General features: G+C 29.2%; 1 long non-coding RNA gene and 1 pseudogene across 6 annotated transcripts; one reads left to right on the top strand and one right to left on the bottom strand.

The window, feature by feature from the left end:
* Window positions 1-3,475: 3,475 nt before the first annotated feature.
* On the top strand, window positions 3,476-8,170 carry LOC114395282. Of its 6 annotated transcripts, none has more exons than XR_003662985.1 (7): window positions 3,477-3,838; window positions 3,942-4,069; window positions 4,219-4,353; window positions 4,582-4,700; window positions 5,295-5,497; window positions 5,954-6,473; window positions 7,847-8,170. It is a non-coding gene; the product is annotated as an uncharacterized LOC114395282 (long non-coding RNA). The 6 variants fall into 6 exon arrangements; XR_003662986.1 differs by having other exon boundaries at window positions 3,942-4,058; XR_003662987.1 differs by having other exon boundaries at window positions 3,942-4,053.
* A 1,127-nt stretch (window positions 8,171-9,297) lies between these two features.
* LOC114396840 lies at window positions 9,298-13,442 on the bottom strand (annotated as a pseudogene).
* Between the last annotated feature and the right edge of the window lie 1,119 nt (window positions 13,443-14,561).

Genomic DNA, 14,561 nt, shown 5'->3' on the forward strand with positions numbered 1-14,561 from the left:
TTATGATGTACCCAATGTATAGAACAATTTAATCAATTTTTTAATGCGCATTATGTTAGTTAATCTATTTATTTATTTAGTCCATAATGTTTATTAATGTCACATGAGCCAAGTGGGAGAATGTTAGAATTAATGTCTCATGTGAAAGGCATGTGACTTATGTAGGGATTAATAAGTAAATAATTAACGATTAAGGGCTAAATTGTAATTGGGCTTAATAGGAGAAGTTTCTAGAGCTAACTGCTACTTGATGAGAGTAGTGGTTATAAAAGGGGTTTAATACCCACTAACGTAAAATAAGGTCCTCTTCCTGACCAGAAAAGTGTTCTCTCTCACTCATAGTCATCACAAACGGAGAGAGACAAAAAAGAAAGGCCTAAGGAAGTGAAATCTTATTTCTCTCCTCTTTCAAGGAAATCAAAGTGCACCGGAGAGAAGTTCCTATGAAGAAAGGTACAAGTTTTCCTATGGAAAAATGTATGCATCATTATCTATTGTTTATTGATTGTTTGTGAGAATCATAAGTTTCAAGATCCTGTTGTTTCCCATAATTGATAGTCTAGGAAACCCCTTAATATTTTACATCATCCACTCATTCTTTGAGAATTTGGATCACCAAACTTGGATACTGAGTGACAAGCACCCAATGGCAAAATGGGTTTGGGTTTTAGTAGGATCAACAATAATGTCAATAGATCCCCTTGCAACAATGTTTTCTATTAATAGACAAAACTTTTTCTCTGCTTCATATGTGGATTGTGGAATTTGTTGAGGGAGGAAACAGAGAATGTCGTTTATTTAATTTGTCGAAGGGGAGTAATTGAGTGGTTGCTCAATTTATAAAAGGTGTCATTATGAGAATTGCAATAGTTCAGCAATGAATGTTGACATTTTAAAATTAATGTATCTTAAGGGTCTTTAATCTTTATTTCGTCTTGGGCCAAGAAAATATCAAAATTTACCCTAAGTACATCAGTAATGTAACTTGTTAGTATATCCTTTCTAAACAAAAATGTGTATATGAGCAAATTCTATACTTAGTTTAGCCATTTTTATTAGAAAATAAAAGAAAACAAAAAATTCAAAATTAAGTTTATGAAAAATTAATTTGATCTCTGGAAGCTTGGACTCACTTTTATGTATTTTATAAAGTCATGCAGTTCTTTCTAAAAGAAGATTGTGAATCCGTTGGATTTTATGTTTCTTTTTACCATTTTTTAAAAATATAAAATTGTTATTTTGTAATATATAATTAAACTAAAATTTTATTTCTAATTTATATTATTTTATTTTTAATTATTTAAAAAACCTATAGTAAAAATAATATATTCTATAGAATTAATTAAAAATATAAGTAATCTATAAAAAAAAAAAAACTAACTATCTATCAATCATCACACAATGTTGAAATTAAATCTTAAAAAATATTTTTTTCCTAAGATCAAATATTATATGTGTCTCCAAATTTATTGGATCAGAGATTAATCTTAATCATAAGTTCAAGAGAATTTTACATATTGAAAAAATCAAACACGAGTTATCTTATTAAATAAATCATTTTTTATATGTTTAAATGTAACAAAATTTTATCCACAATATTGTCAACCCTTTGGATTACCTTAAAAATGAGATAATTTAAACTAAAATGATACAAATTCTGTTATCCTAAACACATAGTAGACTTGATTTAAAAAAAAGACACATAGTAGAAATAAAAAAAAAGTTAAAAGTCCATAGTAAGTAAGCGTTCTTTTATATAAGAAAAAGGGGGAATATCTTTTCCTTTCTGTTTCCTTTTTCTTCTTTTTTTTTCTCTCTTATATTCTTTTTGTTTTCTTTTATCTCGCTCTTTTTTTCCTTTTAGGAATACTAAAACTTAATTTCCTACAAACTATTTCATTTTCTTTTTTTTTTCTTCATTCATTTTAACGTGTAAATAAAATTAATAAGAGACGAACAACACTACTCATTTATTTTCTTACTTTCAAGAATGATATGATTGGTTTTTTATATCATTTTTGTTCACAGAGAGCTTGAATAGCCTTTACTTATTTTCATAGCAACCTCCTTCTATATCACGGTATATATTTCTTTTAGGCGAGAGCTCTTCATTATCAGACTTTGGCATGATTTCTCCAAGTGTGACATTACCACTTCAACAATGATCATGTTCACAAGATGAATATTCAGTGTATGAGGAGATTGAAGCTTGTGCAACATGCAGGGTGTCAAATCAATGACATTTTACATTTATGAAACACAATTACAAGATGTAAATAATAAGATACTAAAAAAAATAAGTTTTAACATCGGTTATTTGAAAACCGATATCGTTAAGTACCTACAACATCGGTTATCTGAAAATCGGTGTCGTCAAGCACTTACAACATCGGTTTTTCAAATAACCGATGTTAACAACTTCATTCAGTGCGATTTTAACATCGGTTATTTTTAAACCGATGTCGTATAAGTACTTACAACATCAGTTTTAGAATAACCGATGTTAATATAAACTCTTTTTTTAAATTATTTATATATTCATAAAAAAAATCATATATTGAGTTATTAATTATATTTTAATTAAAAAATATAATAATTAATAAATAATAAAAAATTGAAAAGGTAAGCATTTAAAAATTAAACTAAAATTTTAAAATAAACTATGTAATTTTAATTTTATTATTTCATGATTATCATTTAAATATAACACACATTTATATTAATTATTTCATATTAGTTCATTTGAAAAAAAATCGTTTTTAATAGTAGAGTTTAACTTTTATAGAATTTTTATAAAATGTTGGTAAAAATAATTATATCATCAAAAAATTAAAATTTATTATTAATATATTTTATTTAATTATTATAAAAATAAAAAATTTATCATACAAAAACATTTATACAGACAATGTATATATTATTTATCATCAAATGTCTAATAAATATTTAAAAAGTATATTTTATGAGATATTTGTCATCATTCAATAAGTAAATATTAAATCATCATTATATTTTAAAATATCTATAAACTTATACCTACGACTACTTTTACTTATGAATATAAGTAACGGTAGATTAAATATATATAATTTATTATTTAAAAAAATTAAGATTATTTATTAAATTTTTTATTTTATAGAAAAATATAAAATTTGTAACTTAGTTATAATATTTTATTTATTTAAATAATTTATTTCAATGAAAAAAATAAATTTAACCTGTCAAATTTTTTATTATTCTAAAAACATACATCACAAAATTCCTTAAAATATATTTTTACAACCACCTAAATAAAATATAAATTTAATTTTTACAAATAATAAAAAAATCATACATTTAAAAGATAATTCTTAAAATAATAAATATAAAATTCACTATACTTTTTTACTGCAAACTCACTAAACTTATACTACATAAAATATATATATAAAAAGAGACACCTACATAAAATATATAAAAAAAGACTCTACAAAGGAAGAGCAAAACACAATCCTTACACACCATGTGGCACATCTTTTTTGCATTTTGAAACTGGAGAAAACCCTAGAAACCAAACTCTCTCTCACATTGCCATCTGCCTCCATAATGATAACACTATGCTTGCTACAATCATGGCGGACGTCATGGTAACAAAGGAGATCGAGGACACCGCGCTGCGTCTCGGCGTCAATCTCTCCACTCTCGATCTCGACGCCATTCGCCTCCCTCCCGGCGAAGATTGCGGCCTCTTGAGCCACCTTTTCTCAGGCTTGCAGCCTCTTGAGCAAGTTCTTGAAGGAGAAACATGCTTCTGCTGATTCCACCCTTGGAATTGGTGGAAAAATAGAACCTAAAAAAGGTATAACCTTTTATTTATTTATTTATATTATTTCCCCTTGTGAAATTGCTTGTGACGAGAATTACTGATGGGGGTGTTGTTTGTTTGGATTTGGAAATTTCAGCGAGTACCAAGGATTTGTTAGGAAGCTTACAAAACTCATATGGGGCCTTAAAGCTAAGCGCTTCTGCCATGGAATTTCTTCCCCAGCTTGTGGAAAACCCCTGAATTAAGAAGTCTAGTTGTGCTACTGTATTTTTTATTGTTATTTTTTTTCTGAAGTCTAAGAAAAAAGTAAAAAAAAAAAGTGATTTTTGTTCGGTGGAATAATTTAAGGAATTTTGACTTCTAATTTTTTATCTTTATTGGTAGATTATATGTGAATTTCATTATGATTATAGTTGGAGATGGTAAGGGATCCTCTGGATCTGAGGCGGTATGCAAAAACCAAGGACGACGATGACCTAACTCAAGCATTGGTGAAGGAAATCATAGAGAAATGTCTTGGTTTCGAAGTTGAGCAGAGGAGTTTGGTGGTACCTTTCATTTTGTCTAACATTGATATTTGACAGACCAATAGCTTTGAATGCAAATGATTACCCTATCTTTATCTCTATGCATTATTTTTTTAATCATCTAATGTTTCTTATTTTTAATAGATTGGATATTGGTCATGTTCTTATCGTTTGTTTCTTTTAGTGAAAGATATCTTTAAACTGTTCATAAAAGTAGCCGTTTAATTAGAAAAAAATTGTCTTCTGTAGATTCGTCTCAAGAGTTATGCCAAGAGGAAAAGATTTTGTATAAATTGATATCTGGTCTTCACTCCTCCATATCAATTCATATAGCTTTTGATTATCTACTTGATGAAGCTACAAATTTGGTAAATCTCCCATTCCTCTTTTCCGCAATAGCTTGTTTTTGTTTGAAAGGAATATTTGTATTGCTTTTGATGAATTAATACAGTTATTGCATATTTGAGCATGTAGATAGACAGGTGTTTGATTTTTGTTTCATAACCTAAAAGTTTTAATTAATTTGATTTTCTTAGAGTATTATGGACCTTGTAAAATTAAGTTATTGATCTTTCTATTTACTAAAATAATTTGGATGTAGCTCATTTTCAAGCCACCTGCATTTTTTTTTTGGCATACTGGCACACCCATGTTACTCTAATACATTTCACTATGAACTTGAGAAAAATATATTTCAATATCTAATTTCTTTCTTTCCTTTTTATTATTCCAATGGGGACAAAATCTTACTTTGATGTATGACCGAGTCCTAAGATACCCTGATTGTGTCAGAAATTTGTATTTCACTTTTCTCTTTGTTCTGCGAGCAGTAACCAAAGTGAGTATAAATTGTGATGGTCTAAGTTCACAAACTGTGCATGTATATATGGATCAATCTTGCTATTTTCTTCTTTTTTTTATAGAAATACTTGTTAGTTAATGCAATCCACATTCCTCTTTAGGCTTCATATTATCTGGAACAGGCAGAGTATGATACTGGTAACCCCAATGAGGACCTTACAACACAATCCTTGATAAAACAGCTACTTTACAACCCCAAGCTTCAAGCTGCATGTCCAATTCCATTTGATGAAGCTAATTTGTGGAAATGCCAAAGTGGACCTGAGCTAAAACAGAAAATTCAACAATAATTCAGAAACATCAGGTATTACTTCAAACTAGTGGAAGTGGACTGAGCTCTGTCTAGCTAAATATTATCCATTAATAACTTGCAGGGCTTTGTTGTGGCTTAGTCTCTTGTAAGCATGCATCATACTGCTAACAAATGACAACTGATTACCAATGATTCGTAGTAATGCTTACAAAACCATTTTTGTGGAAGGAATCATAGTACATATAGGTTGGATTCTATCTAAAATCCCATCATTGATATTTTTAGTCCTATAGTATGGTTTTTCTTTTCATTTTGAGTTTTCCACATACTGATGGATGCTAAATTGGTTTGGTTTATCTGGACTCTTTGATTGTTGATCTAATCTAAACATAAGACAACTAAATGACCACTTCGTTTACTTGTTCTCCATTTATTATTCTACTACTGATTCAACTTACACTTTTGATTTATCTCATTGGCAATGGAATGTTATTTTGTGGAATGCAGTGCATTGATGGATTGTGTAGGATGTGAGAAATGTCGATTATGTGGTAAGCTATATTATATATCTTCATATGTCCTTTTACTTGTTTCTGCATAATGCATACAATTCATTTCTATATTATTATATATCTTTCTAGCTTCCTCCATATTCCACAATACCTTTGGTGTAATATTATTGAAGGAAAGCATTTTCAATTTTTTAAGGACACCTGCACTTTTAATAATATTGTTTGAATACTTCCTTATCCTTTTCAATTTATTTAATTATTGAATGGTTTCAGTCCAAATTATTTAATTAACTCCTTTCACCCATTTTTTCTTAATTCTTTTTCAAAATAATTTCTTGATATTTTTTTTGTTAACTTCTTAATATTTTTCATGTGTGAATCGAACTCGAGTGGTGATGGAGACAATTTTACAAGCAACGTGAAAAGGCTCATAATTGATTTGGTCACCATTTGAAGGAAGAGAGTGTGAAAGAGTGAGGTCAGAGTTGCCAGTAGATGAAGACAATCGTCATCAGGTAATAACTATTTACTATTTTGTGTTCACGGTTTCTTTTTCATAAAATTTTATTCTTCAAAATTATGAATCAATTATTATCAACAATTTATTCTATGTAAAATTTCAAATTATTATCAGACAAGGTTGAAGGGTGATATTTTTTTTTTGAGTTTTTAAAATCTACCGATCAACAATAAAATAATTTTATAATCCATTATTGTTGCCCTTCATGTTTTTCAAAATTATTTATATATAATTATTACAAGCATGACTCATCAAAACTCTTTTATAGTCATAAAATAGCATGACTCTCTTCGATCCTTAATGGTAAACAATTTTCAAAATTTGTCTGAAAGAATCTCATAGATAATCTTAAACCCTCAATTATTATATTTCATCACCCCTAACATCTATTGTCATTTTTAAGTTTAATAGATAAGTAGGTCTTCAAAGTTTTAGAATTTTTTTAATCAGATTCTTAAATTAAAAAAATTATAATTAGGTCCTTAATTTTCTAAGTACAATTTTTATAATTAAATTTTTAGAGTTAGTAAAATTGACACAAATCATTATTTTTCTAGCGATTTCAAGTCATCATAAATTATTTTCAAGGACCCAATTACAATTTTTTTACAAAATCAATAACTTAATTACATTTTATTAATTTAAAGAACAAACTCAAATTTTCCAAAAAATTTAAGAACCTACTAATATATTAAACTTTATTTATTAATAATGACTAATTAAAAACATCAAAATTAATATTACTTCAATTTTTTTTAATTCTTATAATTCAACTACAGTACATGTAACACACAAACAATACTTCTCAAAATACTAAAAGTTATATAGTATTCATAAAACTATTCTATATATAACTCATCGTTAGTAGTCATAAAACATACAACTATTTTATAATCATAGTTTTAGTATCCATAAAATATATAACTATTTTACATATCACAATACTGAAAAGTCAAAACAACAATAATAAAATAATCATTTAAATTTTATACATGATACATAGAATTAGACGATTAATATATTATTATTACATAATTGAGTTAAGTCAGATTTACAACTCGTTAATTCATTACTAAATTAATTATAATTTAGTACACTAAAAAAAAACTTAACCTAGCTTATAAAATTTTAATTGGATTGAATTTGATTTAGTACATTCACGTCTCCCGCTTACACTCCTAAGCCCCTGAGATATAATTTAGTTTTATTTTAATTTTCAAGAAAGTAATTTAACGTCATAAGATATTCAAGCCTAGTAATATTCTACTCAGACTAACTAATAATATAGAAGTCATCAAATTCGTCATAAGATAGTAATTTAACGTCATAAGATATTCAAGCCTAGTATCTAACTTGATGATCTTTCAGTTGCAGCTGCAAAGGAATGAGGTAATTGCATTGACGAACCTTCTCAATCGACTCTCGGAATCTGTCAAATTCGTCCACGAAGTGGGACCTACAGCTGAAAGGATCATGGAAGGAGGACATTTTTCTGCTCATACAAGAACACTGATTAGCTCATGGAAAAAAATTTGGTCCTATGTATCTAAAACTTAGGTAACATGCTCTCTTATGAGTATTTGTCATATTTCTCATTTGTTGTACCAAACTGAGTATTACATGTTTGCAATTTGCAAGCTATAAATAAGAACCAAATTTTACCGATTAAAAAAAGAACCAAGTTTTAATTTTTTGATTTGTTACCTAGGCATATCCCTCACCTAGTTGCTTCCTGCCTTGGCGTTTGTCATAGAAGTTCATTTATGTGTCTACATCCTTCTTGTATCTACTTCTTTGATCTATCTTTTATCACCCAAATTATTAACAAAAAAATGTGGTTGGATTTGGGGAAAGTGAAACAATAGAGCAAGATGGAATTGAATTTGGATTGTTAAACTAGAATGGAATAAATTCCACTCCATTGCATCCAAAACCCCAACTTTGATTTACTTATTTTGTTAGGATATATATGTAAGTTGAAAATGAGTAATATTTATATCTTAAAGTTTGATAATTATCATTTAAATTTGTTTCTAGATTAATATTATGAGATTGTAAGTAATGTGATATTGTAATGAAAATAATAATTTTAAAATATTTTAATTTAAAATTAATATATTTTTTATGAATTGATTCTTTGGTTTATTATAAAACAAATAAAATATTTTTTGTTTTTTTTATAAAAAACAACATCGGTTGTTTTAAAACCAATGTAGAAAGTGCCCTTATAACATCGGTTGTTTTAAAACCGATGTAGAAAGTGTCCTTATAACATCAATTTTGACTAAAACCGATGTTGTACATGCACTTTCTACATTGATTAGGCCTAAAACCGATGTTATAAGGACACTTCTACATCGGTTTTAAGAAAACCAATATAAAAAATGTTTCAAAATACATAATTCAACATCATTTTTTTTAAGAACCGATGTTGTTATGCACCTTACAATATTGGTTTTTATCAAAATTGATATTGTTTTTGCACTTTTTTTTTGCATGTTTCTTAATATATTACATCGGTTTTCATAATAATCGATGTTGTGTAGTGTATGTTAACATTGATTTTTTGAAAACCGATGTTAACATTGATAAAATTAACATCGGTAATTTTAACATCGATTTTTTAACAGATATTGTAAGTAAAAAACAACTGATGTTAAAAGCCTATTTTCTAATAGGGAGAACTGAAACAAATCAATTTCTTTCATTTAATTTGCATCAGGGAACAACAAAATTTTGACAACCCCATTTCAGAAAACTATTGTACAAGAGAACGTTCATGTAAAGCGAAAGTCTCAATTCATCAGTACAAATCTAACTTATTGAGAGGAATCTACATGTACATAAAAACTGGCTGCCACTATCAGATAGCAAAGAATAAGCATTAGCCCTTTGAAGTAATTAGCAGTTCCTTCCTGCAAATGCATAATAAATATGTCACAACATTATCTCGATCTTTAGCATACTAATAATCAAGACATTGTTAATATGTGTCATTATCTACGTGTTTTAGCTCCCTCATACCATACTTTTAATTTTGTGTACTTGTTTGGAATTATTTGTGCACTATTTAAGTTTGATTCATTAAATGTTGATCAAGCTCAATTGTTTAATTAAATAAACAAATTCTGAAATTAAACTCGATTATTCTAATGAACCAAACTCAATCTTTACATGTTCGTCATTAATATCTCATAAAATAGCTAGTTGATATATATAGACACTCTAGAGAGCAAGCAAATCAATAATATCACATAGCATACCACATATCCCGTACACAAAAGAATGACTGAGAAAACAATATGGAAACTTGATATAAGATTACCAACCCCATTCACAAGGACATAGAGACTTCTTTGACTTTTAAACTGGAAAAATAGGCATGTGATGTAGGCCACAAGCATGATGCAGCTGCTGAATCTTGAAAGTGACAACTCTGACTCCCCAACATGGACTTAGCGTGTGTGTAGTGTAGAACAGCATGAAAAAGTATGCCCATAACTGCCATCAGCAATAATCCTGAGTTCACAAGCAATTTCCTGCATGCTAAATTGAATAAGCTACACTGCTACAGGTAATACAAAATGAAACTCAAGAAAATATTCAAAGACTATGAGATAGAAATTAACCTGCCTACCTTGTTAAACACTTGTTCCTTATGAAATTCACATCCAAGCACCAACAACATATTGAAGAAAATTGAACCCAGTAAAGATAGCTGGACAGCCCGTATCTTTCCAGTTTTCAGTGCACATGTGCATATTGAGATGATCAATTCCGTTGCATTTCCAAATGAAGCATTTAAATTACCCCCTACCCCATCTGCAAGATACAATACAATAAAATTAGAAATAAACTACCACAAGCATATGGTCAATAAGAAATTGAAGAGTGACCCACTTATATGCACTGCATGCAATCGCAGATATTAAGTCCATACCATCACAAGCATGGATGCTAAAAGTGAGTAACTTTAATCAATAGTTTCCAATGAAATATAACATGTAAAATGATAGTTGAAAATTAAGAAATGCTTCTCCTAATAATTTGTTAGAGAGACACATAAAGGCAACATCTCCTAATTAAATGGTAAAAAGATGCATACATATTATATTACATTGATTCAATAATATCTGTGCTTTAACTTATTTTAGTGTCTTCTCTAGATATTGATGTAAAAGAAGTTAGATTTAGTAGAATGCTATTACTTTACCAGTATCGCCAGTGTAAAGTGTCAGCTGCCTATATGAGACCAAGAAAAAGGGTAACATTAGAAACCATACAAAGTGAAAAGCTTAAGCAAAAGCTTAAAGAGTACACATAACATTACTTGGTTACATATTCTAACCGCTTCGCCAGAGGCATTATTCCCAACAAACTCAGACCAAAGAGTCTAATAAATATAATTAGTGAATTATGTTTTTGATTTAAATAATCTTTGAATATAATATATTGACTTAAATAAATATTTGATTTTTTGTTTATTTTTTAATAATTTTTTTTATTGAGTTTCTAGTAAAACAACATTTTTATTTTTGGTCCTCGATATTTTATTTTAATTTATAATAAATTAATGAATTTGATGTTTATTCTTTAATAAATTAGTGAATTATGTTTTAGTTTCGACTAATAATAAATGAAAAAAATTTATTAGAAAACAAACACAAATTTCACTTATTCATCATGAACTAAAAAAAATATCAAAGATAAAAAAAAATAATTGTTTCATTAAGAACCGAAGATAAAACAAAAATGATTAGGAATCAAATGCAAAACTCAAATAAGATAAAAAAAAAAAAAAACATATTTAATCCTAACATATTTAATGAAAGCTGCCAAAGAAAGTTAAGAATTGTATGATATGAACTACAACTCGCATGATGACCAGTCAATATCTGCACAAGAATTGCAAGAGGCCCAAAAGGCATAAGCAAGTTGACTTTGCTAGAGAAAACCACAACCCTTATGCTCCTGTAAATAATACCCGCCAACGTTTCATGATGAGCAGTCCGAGATTCTCCAGAATGTTATCCATGTACTTCCACCGGAATAGATTCTGGGTGGTCAAAATTTATCATTTCAGAGCCAAAAGAAACTTCTTCATCAGACTTATGCATTGGTCTTTCATTATGAGAACCTTCTTTCGTAGAGTGGATATCATCTAGATTTCAGACGAATCAATTGACTGAATGCTACATCATACCTCTATATGTATGCGACAAGTTATAATTTCCAATAATCCATTTCTTTGGCTACTGGCAAGTTGATTATTTACAAAATGTTTGAAGGGAAACATTCACTAATAGTTTAATACAAAATGGGATAAAGTATGTTTTTAGAACTACTAAATTTTTTTAAAGAATTAGTCCCTCCAAAAAAAATTGTTCTGTTATAAAACCTTGTTTGTAGAGACCAACTACCTGTAAAAAAATTTCCTGTGGGTTGATGAAGAAGCCATGCTTGGTATTGTGCAAAAGCAACAATTGGAAGAAGCCACTCAAAATACTCTTGTAAGGACTCAACAGCAATTGGAGGAGGCACGAAAAAAAAATGTGAAATTGCAGAAGAAGCTTGTTATGGAGAGTAGAAATAGATATATGATGATGAGTTTGTTGGTCATGTGTTGGGCAATTTCGGGATTCATGAGTCCATTGTGTGTATTGAAGTTTCAGTGATTTGGTGCATGGTGGGACTTGTGTCTGATGAGCGTATTCAAGTTTCAATGTCTCAAACAATGGTGGGACTCGTGTGTCAATTATCTGTGTTCAAGTGTCAACGATTTGGGCTATTTTGATGAATTGGTCTTTGTTGTATTAGTCTAATTTGTATTAGATGTGTTGAAATGGTCTATTTTGTGTAAGTGTCCACTGACCCCTGTATCAGTTGTTTAAGTGTTGAACTAGTTGATCACCTTGTTAGAGACATTGTAGTATTATAAAAACTTATTCAATGAATGAAAGATTGTTAATTATGTTAATCATTTCAATTATGTTAGGGACATTATAGTACTGTAAGAACTGTTTTTTGAATGCTTTACGATTGTCACGTGAATGGTACCCTTGAAGCAAAACAAAATTTTGTTAATGTTACTCGATGCAAACAGTTGAGTGTGGTCAATAATGTAGATGGAAAATGAATTGTATTTATGAGAAAAGCATAGGCATTGCACACATTAATATATAACAGAGCTGTCCATTCACAAGGGTCTTTGTATGTCAAAAAGTCTAACTTAGTTGGTTAAACAAGATGCATAAATTATTATTGTAAATCTCCTGCTATTGTCCTCTATTCCTGCCGATAAAAAAAATATCTTTGCACACAATTAATGTATACAAAGACTACAAATAAGATTCTTCAGCAGTAGATGTGAAGCCAAAACTGACATGTTTTAAATAATATTCGCTGAGTAGTACACTCTGCTTGATGAAGTTATGCATCTCCTCCTTCTTAAACGTGACATGTTTCCTTGCATAACTTTCAATGTCACCATCCTGACCATTATCACTATCCAACTCGTCACTATAGTAAGAACTTTCCATCCTATACAATGAGTCAACATCATCAGGCACATTTACTTTATGATCACTATCCCTCGTTGCAATATTTTTATTCTTTCTCTTTCGTGTACCATATCCCTTTGTCGCCCCCACAATTTTGGTCTTCATTTTATCCACCTTCTGATTCAACGTTGCCTTAGCATGTCCAACCTCAGGAAGACCAAATCCATGCCTAAGTCCCTTTCTTCTTCAATGTCAATGAAATTAATGTTATGAACTTCATGATGACCTGACTGCTCCAAATTTTCACCACTAGCAGATTGGTTCACATTATCAGATTGCTTAACATTACCAAGTTGGTCCAAATTACCAGATTCTTGAACATTACCACATTGCTCCAAATTACCATATTGGTTCCCATCATGACTTTGCTCCCCAATACCAGTTTGCACCCCATCATCTATCATCTTACATATAGTATCATTTTCAACTAGAACACCCACCCCATTTGCACATATATCTCAACTTCACAGTTGTGAGTTAGAACATAATTGGTCAAGTCCATAGCATCCTGATCCAACACAAGATCTTTTAAACTATGAAAATCAGTTCCCTTCCCTTTCCACCACACTTCCAGATCACCATCTCCTTTATCACCTAGTTCAGTTAGCAGCCTCATAGCTTCAAAGTATGACCATTTATTAGCATCCAATCCATGAATTACATGCACCTCACCCCCCTTATAATACAATTGTGGTTCATTTACCCATGAACCCATACTGTGAATCACAATAGAGAATGACATCCCAAATTAAGTGTTTAAATTAATGATAAGAAAAAAAAAGTGATAAAGTTTTGATAAAGTGTTTAAATTAAGTGAATGTACTTTGTGTATCGTTGCTCAAAATAAAATCTTACCTCCTTTTCATAAAACTCCAAATTAACCACGTTTTCTTGGGACGTTGAGTACTTATTTGGATTAAAGTTAACAAATATAAGTTTGAACCAAAAGTATGTAACATAATTTATGTTTGGATATTTTTGTTCAAAAGTATGTTAATAAATTAAATGAATATTTGTTTAGATAATATCAATCAAAAGTATTTTTACTTCATGTTTCGATTATAAATATACAAATTTAAAGTACTTTTACTTTAAAAGCAACTCATTTGTTACTTCTGATCCAAATCCAAGTTTGTTCCAAAACATAAGTTACAAAATTAATTTTAAAAAAATTAAACATGATAAGAAACTGAGTTTGAAGTTCTAAAAAATGTTTGAGGTCCCCAAATAAATATACATCCAAATTCCAAATATACCTTAAGTACAGCACCGTTTTGCTAGACCACAAAACACATTTGCAAACGAGCTAGGATTCGAGATATTTCCTTCACGAAAATACTTCTTTTTTTTTAAATAAAGTGACTTAGTCCCCAAAAAAATACGCTTCTATAAAAACGATTTTGTAGAAGAGAGGATTGTGGGGTTTTTTTTTTCTTAACCCTTTAATTCATCAGAAAAAAATTAAAAAATTTTGATTAATTTAGGATTTGACGGAAAAATAAATAAAATTTGATCAATGATTG

Source organism: Glycine soja, chromosome 18 (genome assembly GCF_004193775.1).
Source record: "Glycine soja cultivar W05 chromosome 18, ASM419377v2, whole genome shotgun sequence".
NCBI classification, from domain to species: domain Eukaryota; kingdom Viridiplantae; phylum Streptophyta; class Magnoliopsida; order Fabales; family Fabaceae; genus Glycine; species Glycine soja.